We start from the raw sequence: 15027 nt of genomic DNA, 5'->3' as shown, positions 1-15027 counted from the left end.
ACATTTTCTTTATCCATTCATCTATTGGTGAACAGGTAGGTCGATTCCATGCCTCAGCTATTGTGAATAGAGCTTCAATGAACATGGGAGTAGAGCTATCTCTTTGACTACTGATTTCATTTCCTTTGGCTATACATCCAGCAGTGGATTTGCTGGATCATATGGTAGTTCTATTTTTAATTTTTTAAGAAACCTCTACTTTTTTTTTATAATCACTGTACTAATATACATTCCCACCAACAGGGTACAAGTGTTCCCTTTTCTCCACATTCTTGCAAGTACATATCTTTTGTCTTTTTTATAATAGCCATTCAAACAGGTGTGAGGTGATATCTCATTATGGTTTGATTTTCATTTCTCTGATGATTACTTATACTGAATAATTTTTCATATACCTGTTGGTCATTTGTATGTTTTCTTTTGAGAAATGTCTATTCAAGTCCATTGCCCATTTTTAAATTGGATTGTTTTCTTGTTATTTAGTGGTTTGAATTCTTCATAGATTTTGGAAATTAAGCCCCTTATCAGATGTGTGGTTTGTAAATATTTTCTCTCATTTCTCTCATGGGTTGTCTCTTCACTCTGTTGCTTGTTTCCTTTGCTGTGCAGAAGCTTTTTACTTTGATGCAATTCCATTTATCAGTTTTTGCTTTTGTTGCCTGTGCTTTTAGGTTATATCCAAACAAATCATTGCTTAGGCCAATTTCACAAAGCTTTTCTCCTGTGTTCTCTTCTAGTGGCTTTACAGTGTTAGGTCTTACACTTAGGTATTTAATTCATTTGAGTTGATTTTTGTATGTAGTGTGAGATAAGGGTCTAATTATATTCTTCTTCATATGAAAATTCAGTTGTTCCCATACCATTTACTGAAGATACTGTTCTTTCCTCCTTTGTGTGTTCTTGGCACCTTTGTCAAAAATCAATTGACTGTAAATGAGTGGAGTTATTCTGGGCTCTTTGTTTGGTCCCATTGGTCTATGTGTTTTTTATGCCAGTAACATGCTGTTTTGGTTACTCTCTCTCTCTCTCTCTCTCTCTCTCTCTCTATATATATATATATATATACTCTCTCTCTCTCTCTCTCTCTCTATATATATATATATATATATTTTTTTTTTTTTGAGATGGAGTCTCGCTCTGTCACCCAGGCTGGAGTTCAGCGGTGCGATCTCGGCTTACTGCAATCTCCTCCATCTCCCTGGTTCAAGCAATTTTCCTTGAACCTCCCAAGTAACTGAAACTACAGGCGCATGCCACCACGCCTGGCTAATTTTTGTATTTTTAGTAGAGATGAGGTTTCACCATATTGGTCAGGCTGGTATCGAACTCCTGAACTCAGGTGATCCACTTGCCTCAGCCTCCCAAAGTGCTGGGATTACAGGTGTGAGCCACTGCGCCCAGCCAAGATTACTATAACTTTGTGTAGATTTTGAAATCAGGTAGTGTGATGCCTTCAGCTTTGTTCTTTTGCTTCTTTCTTTATTCTATTTCTCTGTTGAGAATTTCTATTTCTTTGCTGAGAGTTTTGCTTTTCTCATTTGTTTTAAATGTGTTTGTGATTGCTTATTGAAACATTTTTATGATGGCAACTTTAAAATCCTTGTCAAATAATTCCAACATCTATGCCATGTCAGTGTTGACATCTGTTGATTAACTTTTCTTATTCAAGTTGAGATTTTCCTGGTTCTTGGTATGATGAGTAATTTTTGATTGTATCCTGGACATTCTGGGTTTTACATTTTGAGACATTGGATCTTACTCAAATCTTGTGTTTTAGAAGGTTTTCTCTGATATCAGGCCATTGGAGGTGAGGTGGAAAACCCACTTGGTTTTCCTTGACACCCTGTCAATGGGGGGGACTGATTAAGGTGTCCCCATTAATGCCAGGTGGGTATAGTGGTTCAGGCTCCATACTAGGCCACCATTGCCATCACCCTAGCTGGGAGGAGAAGGGGCACCTCATTACTTCTCTCTACTTGGCCTCCACTGACACAGTGGGGTTGGGCCTCATTACTGCTGGAGGGTCACCTCCCTGTCACCTAGTGGGGTGGAAGTTCAGGTTCTCCCTGTGGCCTCCTATGAAACCATGGGGGAGGGACCTTGTTACTGCCAAATGAGGATGGAAGTTCTGGTTCCCTATTCAGCCTTCTCTGACACCACCTTGTAGGGATGTTGATCACCTCACTATAGCCTGGCAAAGGCGGAAGGCTAGGCTTCCCAGTTGGTCTTTGCTGACAGGGCTATAAGTGGGGTTGCAGTTTTTTCCATGCTTTTTGGTTGGAGTAGGGCTATTATTGTCTAAAAGTTTCCTGTCTTTCTTGGCTTCCTTTTCCTAGTCTTTTGGCTAGATGTTAGGTTGTATTACATATATAATAATGTGGGTCTTGGTTTTGGACTTATTTGTGTGAAGAAATGACCACATTCTAATTTTTATGTTTGTTTTGAAATAGTATTGGGGTAACTGTTGGTTTTCATCTTCATTTTTTCATCAATAGTATGGTTACTTTGAATAAATAAATTAAAGCTTTCGGTAGTTTCCAAAAATAAATAAATAAGTAAATGAGGGTGATTGGAAGTAAAAGGCACTACCCTAGCAGCTTGGAGTCAGAGTCCAAGAGTCCATGCCTGCTTCTCCACTAATGATGTGAGTGATCTAGGATAAGTCATTTGCTCTTTTTGTGCCTCAGTTTCTATTTCTGTAATTTGAGGGTTAGATGTTTGACAGTTTGTTAAGTTTGCACTAACCCTCAAAATTTCTATGCTGGAAGAAAGTGGGGCAAAGCATTTTACACTTGGTTTCTCTGTGATGTAGTGTAAAGTACCAGAAAATTAAAGTTGACATTATTTATTGCTACTTACCTTCACTTGGAATGCAAGAAAAGGTTATTACTGTGCTAATACAATGGAGGGTGACATTTTCCTACAGAGTAGCAGTATAATCACAGTAACAAAAATAAGTAAACAGGAGGTATCTTGGTGGCATATGAAGGTTAAGAGCTGTCAAATGCATTGCTCTTTGAATCAAAGTTTAAAAAATTATGTCAGAGACAATGTTTATTTAAATGATTTAATTACAGGGAGGTAAATGATCAAGATAGAGTGCTAGATAGGCATTTCTTATGCTATAATTATTCACGGCAGTAATGGCCTCACAAAAAGAGTTGCATTTTTCCTTTACTTTTGTATGATCTTCCTTTGAATACTCTCTTTGATATCAGTTAAGTCTCAAATTGTTTATTTGGTCCATATATATATATATATATGTAGAATATGTACTCAGTGGTGGAAGAAAATGTTGGTGAAGGATTTCAGGAGAACATAATCTTGCCTGTTCTCCATCATGTCTCAGGGCAGAGCCAGGTGAGTAGGCAGAAGAGTTCACCTGTCCACATGGTATTCCCATGTCCTGGCTTGGCCAGGCAAAATTCTGCAAGCCAGTATTCAGTCCGAAGTCAGGGAATGAATTTTAGAATTTATGAGAGAATGTGTTTTATTGTGTCTCCTTTTCTCTTATTTCAAAGATAGCCAGAAAGGAGATAATAAAATCCATGGAATTTAAGGTGAAAAAAGCAGGCTTCCATTGAATTTGTGGTGAGTTAGAATAGTTATTGTCACAGTTAAAGCTGCCTGTCCTCATTTATAAATAAGTTTTTTTTTCAAAGGAAGGGATTAATTTTTGAGTTAAGGAAAAATACAGCAGGAGTTTTTCCTTCTCAAAATAAGTCAGGGCAGTTGTATCACACCCGGGCAGCTTTGGATTGTTTTCTCAGATACAGTTTCTTGTGGCTGCCCAATCTGGTTGGCGTGATGCTCATTTCAGTTACAGAAATCTTTAAATGAAACACTCACCTGTTCTTTCCCTGCCTTGTTAACAGGCTGTCATTCAAGACTGAATGGTACAGACTGGATTTATTTTTTTTTATTTATTAAAACTTTTGCTGTATAATAAATCTGCTCATTCAAGAGAGTTAAAAACAGCAACTTGATTATTTTACATTTTGGTCTTTAAAAATAAGATAGGCTTTTATGGCAATTACTGGATTGCAAAGACATGTAAATATGATGGCTAATGCAGTGACAATTTATGTTTTAAGTCATTTTCTTCCTTATAATTATGGATTTGAAAGGCAAGATTGCTAGCATCACAGTTGCCAATATGTTTTAGAAGGAAAGGCACAACAGAATAAGTGCTCCAAAGTGTTTTAAAATGTTTTAGGTGCCTTTTAGCTTTATTAGTAGAAGTAACTGTATAATATGATTTATATTTTATTATTCCTTCTCATAGAAAAGTAGAGAGTAGTATGTGAATAGGAAGTTATTTTGTTAAGAAGAATTCCAGGTGAATCACAACATCCATTTCTTATATTGTGATAGGGTCCTTCCTTCTTTGGACAACCCCTTCCAAAGGCTGATTCATAAGTGCATGGCTGTTGTCTTCTCATTGTCATTAGCCTATCTGCAGTGACATGTGTGGCTTACAGCATCTCTGTTAAATGTCATTACAAGTGTTTCCTTCTGTGCACAAAAAACTGAAGCAAGAATGAAGGTGATGGCGCTAATAAAGATTTGGGATTAATGATTTTTCAAAAAGTCACGGGTTAGTCTAACTGAAGTTAATAGTGTATGTGGAAATCAATGTTCTGAGACTTCAGGCAAGGGTATTCAAGCTATCTTTGATTTCAGATCTGAGGTTTTTTTTTCATGATTAACTTGATAGTGAAGGAAGTACCTAGGATGTGAAATATGTTTTGGAATCTTTGTTTATTAACGAAGATGTTTATCATTTTCTGTTTATTATTTCCTGAAATGGTCTCCCACTGTATCTATGTGCAATAAATTATGAAAGAGTGATATGCTGTATTGACTATCCAATTTGGAAGGCAGAGGAATACAGAGGACATTCATGTGAGGACAGAAAAAAATTTCAGACAGGACAGTAAAAAAAACGTGTGGGGAGGTATAACAAGGCAAGTGACTTTAGGAGAGATTAGGGCCCTTAACCAGATCTTGCCAATCCTTTGGTGAGTCATTTATCTCAGGAGGGGAGGAGACTCAACCATCGGCATCTATAATGGGGCTGGTGGTTTCCTAGAAAGCAGAAGCGAACCAATCCCAAAGCAACCAGAAGTCTTTGGGGGTGAAGAGCAGGACAAAATGGTGTGATTGGAAAAGGTTAGGGGTTGATCTTGGAGGCAAGGACAGCTTGTACCCTATGAACGTTATGTGAAGGGAGGAGTAAAAGCATGGGCATTTGCAGGTGAGTTGAATGAACTTGCGGGCTACACTGTTTCATTATTTATGAACCTTTCTATATGATTTGTTCTCTTACTCTTTGATGTGTGCACTTTATTATACTTTCTATTAATTAGACATCTCAGTTGAACAATATGCAAGAGACTTTGTCCAGCATTTCTGATGTGACTATGGATACTAGGTATGACCTGGAAATCTTCTAGGAATTTCTTGGAGAGGATTCAGGAAATATTGTGTAGATCACGTATATATGTATTCATTATATTTCTAAATTATACTCTATTTTCTTTCAAAAACTTCATCCCAAACATGCCAAGTGACAAAATTATCATTAGATTTTCTTTATTTTTGGGAAAAAGTTAAATGTGTAAATGAAATACCGCAAACTTATCTTTGGAAAGTTTTGCAAATACTGTACATTACTTCTTTTGCTGACAACTATGGTAAAGTGTTAGAAATAACTATACTGTATTAATATAAAGGGAAAAAGGAAGGTCAAAACATGCCAGGGTGATTCCATTGAATAAAGAAAACCCTTGTTTAAAATTGAACCATAACAAGAATCCTGGTTGTTCCATGAGAATGATTTGAGCCGTTTTGCCACTATCAGATTTGGAAACTGCAATTTTAGGCAGCCGGAGAATGGGATGGCAGAGTATCTGTCCCTTTCCTTTCCATCCTGAGGATTGTCTTTCAATCCCTTCATAAGCTATTTATACTTCTTTGGGGATGGAGTAAAGAGAAAGTAATGAAAGTGAAACACCAAATGGTCAGCTTAACTAAAGGCTTTTTTTTTTTTTTAAACAACAACAACAACATAGGTTTTAATGTATCTAGATTTTCTTTTGTCTCAAGTAGTAGATAATGAAATCTAATGGTACACAGTTGGACTCTAGCTACAAGATTATTTCCCTAGTTATATATAAAAATAAATTTCAGCAAATTACATTTATGTTTCTGTTTTCCCAAGGTGAAACAGAAAGACAACACTGAACATCAGGTATTCTAAATATTTTGCCATTGTTGTCAATCACTAGCTCATGTTATGGGACTTTTTGTTGTTGTTTATGTGTTGTTATATTCTGTAGGATGAAGTTTTATTACTTGAATTTGAATGACTTGACCAAAATGTCTGATCTGTATAATTATACACATTCCCAAATAGTTTGATGTAAATGGTAAATATATATGAATAAAAGGCCTTGACAGATTTTATTAAGTTCCAACTATGCACATGTTCAGGAAATTATTTATGCTTGCCCATCCCCAAACACACACTGTTCTTTTTTTTTCTCTGAATTTGATATTTTAATAGATATTTTTAAAAATATATTTATTATATGTTTATTGAAAATATTGCTTTTCAATTTTAAAAACTATATTTTCTTTTTTTTGTTGTTTTGTTTTGTTTTTAATTACCTTTAATTCTTCATGGCATGTTCATTCTCATTCTTTTTTTATTTATTTTATTTTATTATTATTATACTTTAAGTTTTAGGGTACATGTGCACAATGTGCAGATTAGTTACATATGTATACATGTGCCATGCTGGTGTGCTGCACCCATTAACTCGTCATTTAGCATTAGGTATATCTCCTAATGCTATCCCTCCCCCCTCCCCCCACCCCACAACAGTCCCCAGAGTGTGATGTTGCCCTTCCTGTGTCCGTGTGTTCTCATTGTTCAATTCCCACCTATGAGTGAGAACATGCGGGCACACTCTTCTTTTTAAGAACAGTACCTGGTAACTTACAGATACTAACATAGGCAATGGACAGACTGGTAGTGTTCATTCTTTTAAAAAACTGAGTGCATTTCTAAGCATTTATTTTCTTAAGCCAGGCCTGAAACAAAAATTACAAATCTACTGCTTCAGGAACTAGGGAGATAATGTATTAATTCTAATGTTTTACAGTAATAAAATTCACTAAATATTTTACTTTTAACCTGATGATGATAAGCAGCAGCTGATTCTGATCCCAGCAGAGGATGAACCATAGTCAGGGCCAAGCTGCGATGGAAGGAGGACAGTGGCTGCTTGCTTTCACAATTGATACCACAAGGGAATGTGGGCTTAATGTTGCCAGATCTCCCAGTTTTTCAAGAGGGATCATAAATTTGGGTTGTTATAGAAAATGTTCACACTTTACACATTGGCAATATAAAATGGATTTAAAAATCTTTTTGAACATTGCATGAGTCAGTGCTTAAGAGGGCAATCAAAACATATCTTCAGCCCAGATTTGGCCCATATCCGGCAGGTTCTGGTCTATATGCCAATTATGCTCAAAGCTATTTCTCCTGTCTTAAGTTTCAGTATCATATATAAATCTGCCGGGTGGACATTTTCCTGCATATCCCTTTAACTAATATGTTCAAAACAGCACTCATGGGCTCCCCTGCTCTTGGCCAAGCCTGCTCTACAACCAGACTTCCTTCCCTTGGCCCAGTGTTCTGTTCAAAGTCAATGACACAACTATGGCCCATATGGATACTACTATCTTGCTCACCTCTCCTTCAGTCAGCCACTAGATCCTCCCAGGTTCTCCTAAATATTCCTCTGTTCAACCTCAATTTCTGCTTATCATCTGTTTCTGCGATTGCAGCCTCCTAATGGTCTCCTGGTTGCTGGAATGGTCTATTGAATATGCAGATATGATCTGGCTCCTCTCTCGCTCCAGTGTATCCTAAAGGCTGGTCTTCAACCACAGGATGAAGTTAAGCCTCACCTCCTCAGGGTGACAGAGCCCATCTATCTTTCCTTCTGCCTACCCCTCAAGTCCCATGTTATGCCGTCTCCCATCTTTCATTCTGTTGATAGGAAATGCCTGGTTTTCTTAACTACACGTACACTTTGCTGACCTTGTGCCTTTGCTCATGCTGTTCCCTCTTTCTAGCATTCTCTTTTCCTCTTCTTTGTGTGACTTACTCTCATCTGTTCTGCAGAACTCCGCTTAGGCAGCATGTCCCCCCACTCTCAGCATGCATTTCTCACACCAGTTAACATATTGTGTTAAAATGACCTGTTCATCCATTAAGCTGCAATATTCCAAACTGCAGGATCCACACATAATTATCCTTTATTTCTCAGTTCCTAGCAGAGTTCCCAGTCAAAGGAAGGCAAGCAAAACCTGTTTGTTAAATTAAAATGAACTATGTGGTCCTAGAATCCTCTCAGAGGGCAGCAGAGTGTATTAGTGTGCAGAGTGTATCAGTATGCAGAGTGAGGTGCAGGTTGAAATTCAACTGTTAAGACAGTGGAGGTATTTTGCTGCCTACTCCCTTTCTTCCCAACCTGCCCTGCCCCCCACTACACAAGGCTATTGTAAAAAAACTAGGCAATTAGTTGGTTGGCTGAGAAAACATTATCAGCTTTGGTTTAAAAAGTCCCTCCCTAGCTGACTTGACGCTTTTCCCCCAAAGACTTCAGGGAAGGTGTATGTGGGACTCAATATTACCCAGTTAAGTATTTAGTTCATTGTGAGCTGCTACATGCGACTTTCAGTGGAATCCAGAAGCAGCAGTTTTTAATTTTTAGCATTTTCCTTGGGGCAACCTGACAAGGACCCTTGATGCCATTACTGTGGGACTCTCCAAGATGTCTGTTAATCCAGTTGTCCTCATTCACTACCTGCTGTTTGGACAACAGTCTAGAGGTGCCCTGAAGGTGCCCCCAGAAAACCCTGAAGCACAGGGATGGTAAGTAGGTTTCACCTCACATGTCATTTTTAATTAAATGGTAATGGCTCCAGCAGAACAAAGTCAGCTCAAATCGCTGCTCACAAGGAGTCCGTAGTCCAGCTTCAGAGGCAAACAAACGGAGAAGTTAAGGAAGGCAGCAAGGAAGGCAGGCACACAGGGCAAAATTTTAGAGCAACTAGTCAAAATGGTCTCAGGCAATAAGGAACATGCACCAGAAAGCAAATCAATGCACTGCTTCCTCCGTCTTGAAAATCTTGCCACAAAAAGTGTCAATGGGCTTAAGCAATGTGGGTAGCCAGACTACATTGAGGCACAAACCCTGTTACTCCAGGCATATGGGTAATCAGCAGTTGGTGACAGGCTCTCTTAAGGGCATTGTTCTAAAAAACCCCAGAAGGTAAACAAGGGGACAAAATGATATTTGGTTAGAAACAAAGCTGTGGTAATGAATTGTATGTGTCAACTAATATGTTAGGAGATGCCCAGATAGCTGGTAAAACATTATATCTGGGTGTGTCTGTGAGGGTGTTTCTGGGAGAGATTCATATTTAGAGCAACTAGTCGTCTATTCAAATGAGTAGACGGAGATCATAATCAAGTGAGTTAAGAAGATCATGGGACTTCTTGGCTTCCATAATCGCTCTGTTTGAATGGGTAGATCACCCTCCTCAATGCAGCATCATCCAGTCTATTGAGGGGCTGGATAGAGCAAAAAGGTGCAGAAAGGGCAAATTCTCCCCGTCCTCAGACCTTTGGTCTCAAACTGAATTATTCCACCAGTTTTCTTGGTTTTCCAGCTTGCAGATGGCAGATCATGGGACTTCTTGGCTTCCATAATCAAGTGAGCCAGTTCCCGAAGTAAATCTCCTCTTATATATCTGTATATATCCAGCTGGTTCTGTTTCTCAGAAGAACCCTGAATAATACAATAGGCTTTGCCATCCAATAGACTTGGGTTTGTAACCTTGAGAAAGTAACCTCAGAGCCTCAGTTTTCTATTGTGTAAATCAGGCAATAGTGCAAACTTCATAAGTTCATTGTGAGAATTACGTGAGAAAGTGTTCATAGATGTCTAAGCCTAGTGGCCGAGAACACTTATCCAATATGTGTGTGTTTCCTCTATGAAGTCATTCATATTATTATGCCTAACTCTCCCTGGGAATTTGGGGGCAGCTTCATGGAGCAGGTATCACAAGTCCAAACACTGGTAACTGAAATGGACCCAAAAGGGTGCAGCTTGCCAGGCATAGGCACACATATTTCTTTTAGACCCTCAGCCCACATCTATTTTCCATCTGGCTGACCCTGCTTAGCTTCTGAGATCAGAGATTGGGTGCATTCAGCCTGCATCTATTTACTATGACTGGGGTAAAATGGCTTCAAACTTAGAATTCTTCAGGCACAGAGGCATGTCAGTTCTTTAATAAGATTTTCTGTAATTAATATTCATTCTTAGGTTCCAGGCTATAAAAAAATCATCTTAAGCCCTATAAAAAGATATTTATTCTAGCAACAGAAATGTTAGTCCTATTTGCATGTGCAGTAACTTCATTCGACAAAATAGTTTTGCTTTATTTCTAATTTATAATCCATAATTTAATAAAGTAAATATAGGATGTAAAATAATTCTACCTACCTTTAATATGTTTGATGTGAAAATATTAACAGTAACCTAAGCAGGCTCAAAAGTACTTAGTTATTGTTAATTGTCCCTTGTATATATTAATTGAAGCAAATTTTTGGTCATATTTGCTTATAGAATTGGGAGGGGAGAGGATGAAGAAAGGAAAAAGGCAATAACATTTATTGAGTGCCAACTGCTTGCCAGAAAATTCATATGCCATCTTCATATTCATTACCACCCTGGGAGGTCAGTAGAGCCATTCTGTTTGAAAAATGAAGGAACTTGAGAGCAATGAGTTTACATGACAGGGGCGTTACATAATAAGCAGGATATATAGATGGCAGGGCATTTGTTTAAACAGGGCATGTCCATGTAACACTGCCTCAATAAAGAAACAAATGGGCTTTCAGAATGTTATACCAAATTCAGGCAAGGGACATCGAGTGCCCGGTGTTAAGTACGGCATCAAACCAGGCACTGCAAGAGTTAAAGAGATGCATGAAACTGGCTTCAGGGGTTCAGTAAGGAAGACCCACACGCAGGTCTCAGGTGCTAGTTAATGGTCCAGGAACTAACTACCTAGTACATCCATTAATGTTTGTTTACATATCTGTTTGTAGATACAATCATTACCTAGAGCAATTATTTTGGTGTCATTATTGGTAAACTAGACATACACTTAAATCTTCAAATTTCATTGCCATAAACATCTATAATACTGGGAGCATATCCATATTATAGCACATATCTGTCCCCCTAAATGGACTGTGATTTCCTTGAGGTAGGGTCATGCTTTATTCATCTGTAGTGTCTGGAAACTATATGGTCTGATATCTGATAGGTATTGAATACATATTTGTTGAATGATTTGAAGTATTGGAACAAAACATTTAAAAATATAAATAATTATTGTTAACAATATATGTCTACATCAGATTCTAATTTAAGAATCTGTTTATTGCATTTACTTCCTTACACATATGTATTTATTGTCAACAATCCATAATCATTGTCCAGAATCCTTAACAATTGAATACTATTTTTCTCTGTCTCTACAGTTTAGTAGGTTTTTGCAAGTATACAGCAGTGATTATTAGATATGTATTTCTTTTATTTCTCTGTTTTGAATTCTATTTCTCTAATTTGAATTCAAAATGATTTTCATCTCTGTTTCTAAGAGGCAGCCAGAGATTACTTCTAGAGTTAAAAGGAGAGCCCTCATTTGAACCTGTTTGAGTATTTCTTATACTCAACTGCTTTGATTCATGGTTTAAATAAAGTTGCAGAGTATGCATTATATTTTTCATGTACTGTGTTATGTTTTACCCAGTGGGTTTTAGATGCAATCCTATTTTTAAAAAATGAGGAAGTGCTGCTATGGTTTGAGTGTATCATCCAAAGTGCATGTGTTGGAAACTTAATCGCCAAAGTAAGTGTTGGGAGGTGGGGCTTAATAAGAGGTTATTAGGCCACCTCTTATTAGAGGATTAATGCTGTTATTCCAGAAGTGGGTTAGTTACCTTGGGAGTGAGTCCCTGCTAAAATGACTTTTTTGGCCCCCTTCCCCACTCTCTGTTACACTTTCATCCCCTTTGGCACAGAATAACTTGGGACCAGTTGTTCATTTCTTTCTGCTTATTCTGCCATGGTGTATTGTAGTAAGAAGGCTCTCACAAGATGCTGGCACCTTGATATTGGACTTCCCAGCCTGCAGGACTGACTGTGAGGAATAAATTAGTTTTCTTTTAAAGTTACCCGGTCTGTGTTGTTCTGTAATAGCAACACAAAGCAGACTAAGACAGAAAATTGACTACCAAGAGATGGGGCTGCTGCCATTATAAATACCTGAAAATGTGGAAGCAGCTTTGGGACTGGGTAGTAAATAGAAGCTGGAAGAATTCAGAGGAGCAGGCTGGAAAAAGCCTAGATGCTGTGAACAGAGCACATCAATTCTGGTGAAGGCTCAGAAGATAAGAGCTACAAGGAAAGCCTGTCTTAGGAATGATTTAAGTGGTTGTGGTCAGAATCTTTGTAGAAATATGGACAGTAAAGGCCATTCTGATGAGGTCTTAGATTGAAATGTGGAACAAGAAGGCATTGAAAACTGGAGGAAAGGTCATCCTTGAACAAAGTGGTGAAGAACTTGGCTGAATTGTGTTCATTCCTGAGGACTTTATGGAAGGCAGAACTTAAGAGCAATGAACTAGGATATCTGGTGGCAGAACATTTCAAAGCAAAATATTGGCAGAGCTATGTGGTTACTTTTAACTGCTTATGGTAAGATGCAAGAAGACAGACATAATTTACAGACAGAATCTATAGTTAAAATGGAAACAGAATGGAAAGATTTAGAAAACTTTCAGTCTGACCTTATGAAGAATAAAAAAGTGTGACTCCAACTCAGAAGAGCTGCTGAGTGGATTGAACCTAGCAAAGCCATAGGAGCAGGGCTGCCTGAGGCTTTGGTAGTCTAACCCCTACACCAGTGTACCCAGGATGTGGAGCATTGAGTCAAAGGAGATTATTCTGGAGCTTTCAAACTTAATGTTGTTCTCCCAGTTGGGTTTTGGACTTACTTGGGATGAGTTATTTATTTCTTCCTGCTTATTCTTCCATTTTGGAATGAGAATATTTATTCTAAACCTGTTCTATCATTGTTTTTTGGAAGTATGTAATTTGCTAACTTCACAGGCTCACAGCTAGAGAGAGAGTTGCCTCAGGATGAATTGTGCCTTGAGTCTCACCCATATCTGATTTAGATGGCACTCTGGACTTTGAATTTTTGAGTCGATGCTGGAGTGAGATAAGACTTTTGGGACTCTTGGGATAGTATGAGGATATTTTGCATTGTTAGAAGGACATAAATTTGGGGAGCTGGGGTGGAATTCGATGGTTTGAGTGTGTCTGCCAAAGTTTATGTGTTGGAAATTTAATTCTCAATGCAAATGTATTAGGGAGTGGGACTGAATAAGACTTCTTATTAGAGAATTAATACCGCAGAGGAATGGGCTCGTCGTTGTGGGAGTGGGTTCCTGATAAAAGGATGGGTTTGGCCCCCTTCCCAGCCCTCTCTTGCATTCTTTTTCCCTTCTGCCTTCTGCCATGGGATGAGGTAGAAGATCATCTCACAAGATGCTGGCACCTTAATATTGAACTTCCCATCATCCACAATTGTGGGAAATAAATTTATTTATCTTTTAAATTACCCAGTCTGTGTTGTTCCATTATAGCAACACAAAACAGAGCAAGACAAGAATATTACCTATAAATAAAGCTAGCATAGTTTTACCTGAATAATTCTCATTTAATTGAATCTGACCTTGCTCTTTTGAAAGGAAAACTGAGACTTAGACTTCTTTCTAAGTCCTCCTGCAGTTGCTTTGACTTTTTGATTTCTTAATAACATTAGCAACACAAAAATATGTAGCTGTGCTTTGTAGGTTGATGTTTTTAATATGTTGAATATCTAAACTCTTATTTCTTTGTAATATTGGTGTGTTCATATATTGTACTATTTTTGTAGCCAATATTTACTGAATCATGATTATATGCTAAGTGCTAAGCTAGGTACATGATTTGCTCATCATGACAACATTAACCCAGAGACTTAAGTACTATCATTTTCAGTACTGTACTGATAAAGAAAGTGAAGGTGAGGAAGATTATATTGTTTGCCTAAGTTACATAGCTAGGAAGAGGCAGATCAAGGACTAAATTTCTGTTTGCTTGAGTCCAGGGCCTTAATTTCCATGTTGTACTGTGTGCTACAAATAGTTGCTTACTGTGTATATTCTTGAGAGAATTCTTATGTCTTCACATAAAATTACAAGGACAAGTAGAGTTATATTTAGCAAAAAAGTAAGCATATGAGATTGTTCTGATTATTTGATTCAATTTGTACTTTTTTTTTTTACATTTGTATAGGTCCCTTTGCTCTGGAAAAATGGTGTCTTTGGAAGGTATTGAGAAAACAGCCCTGGTTGTGGTATCAGATAAGATGCTTTTAACTGCATATAAATTTGTTATAACAAAATAGGCTCAAATAATTTATTATTTATTATCTCACATAAGCAGAAGCCCTGAGTTAAAGTGGTTCCAAGATCAAATAACTGAACAGGTCAATGTCATCAAGAATCCAGATTTTTCCATCTCTCTGCCATCCTCAGTGTATTGGTACTTACCCTCTGACTTGATCCTCATTGCTTTAAGATGGCTGCAGCATCTCCTAGCATCACTACAAACTGAAAGGCAGAAAGAAGAATCATTTTCTGGAAAATATCCAGCTATGGAAGTAAGGAAAAATGTCCCCAGAACTCCCCTGTGCATTCCCCCTTAATGTTGCTTTTGCCCTAATTGTATCAGATGACCATCTAAAACTCAGTCACTAGGAAGGGGAATGGAATGATCATGATTGATTATGATTAGACTAGTTCAGCTTTATCTCCTC

This window comes from Pan troglodytes, chromosome 5 (assembly GCF_028858775.2).
Source record: "Pan troglodytes isolate AG18354 chromosome 5, NHGRI_mPanTro3-v2.0_pri, whole genome shotgun sequence".
Taxonomy (NCBI): Eukaryota; Metazoa; Chordata; class Mammalia; order Primates; family Hominidae; genus Pan; species Pan troglodytes.
Note: the sequence above shows the minus strand (reverse complement) of the source record.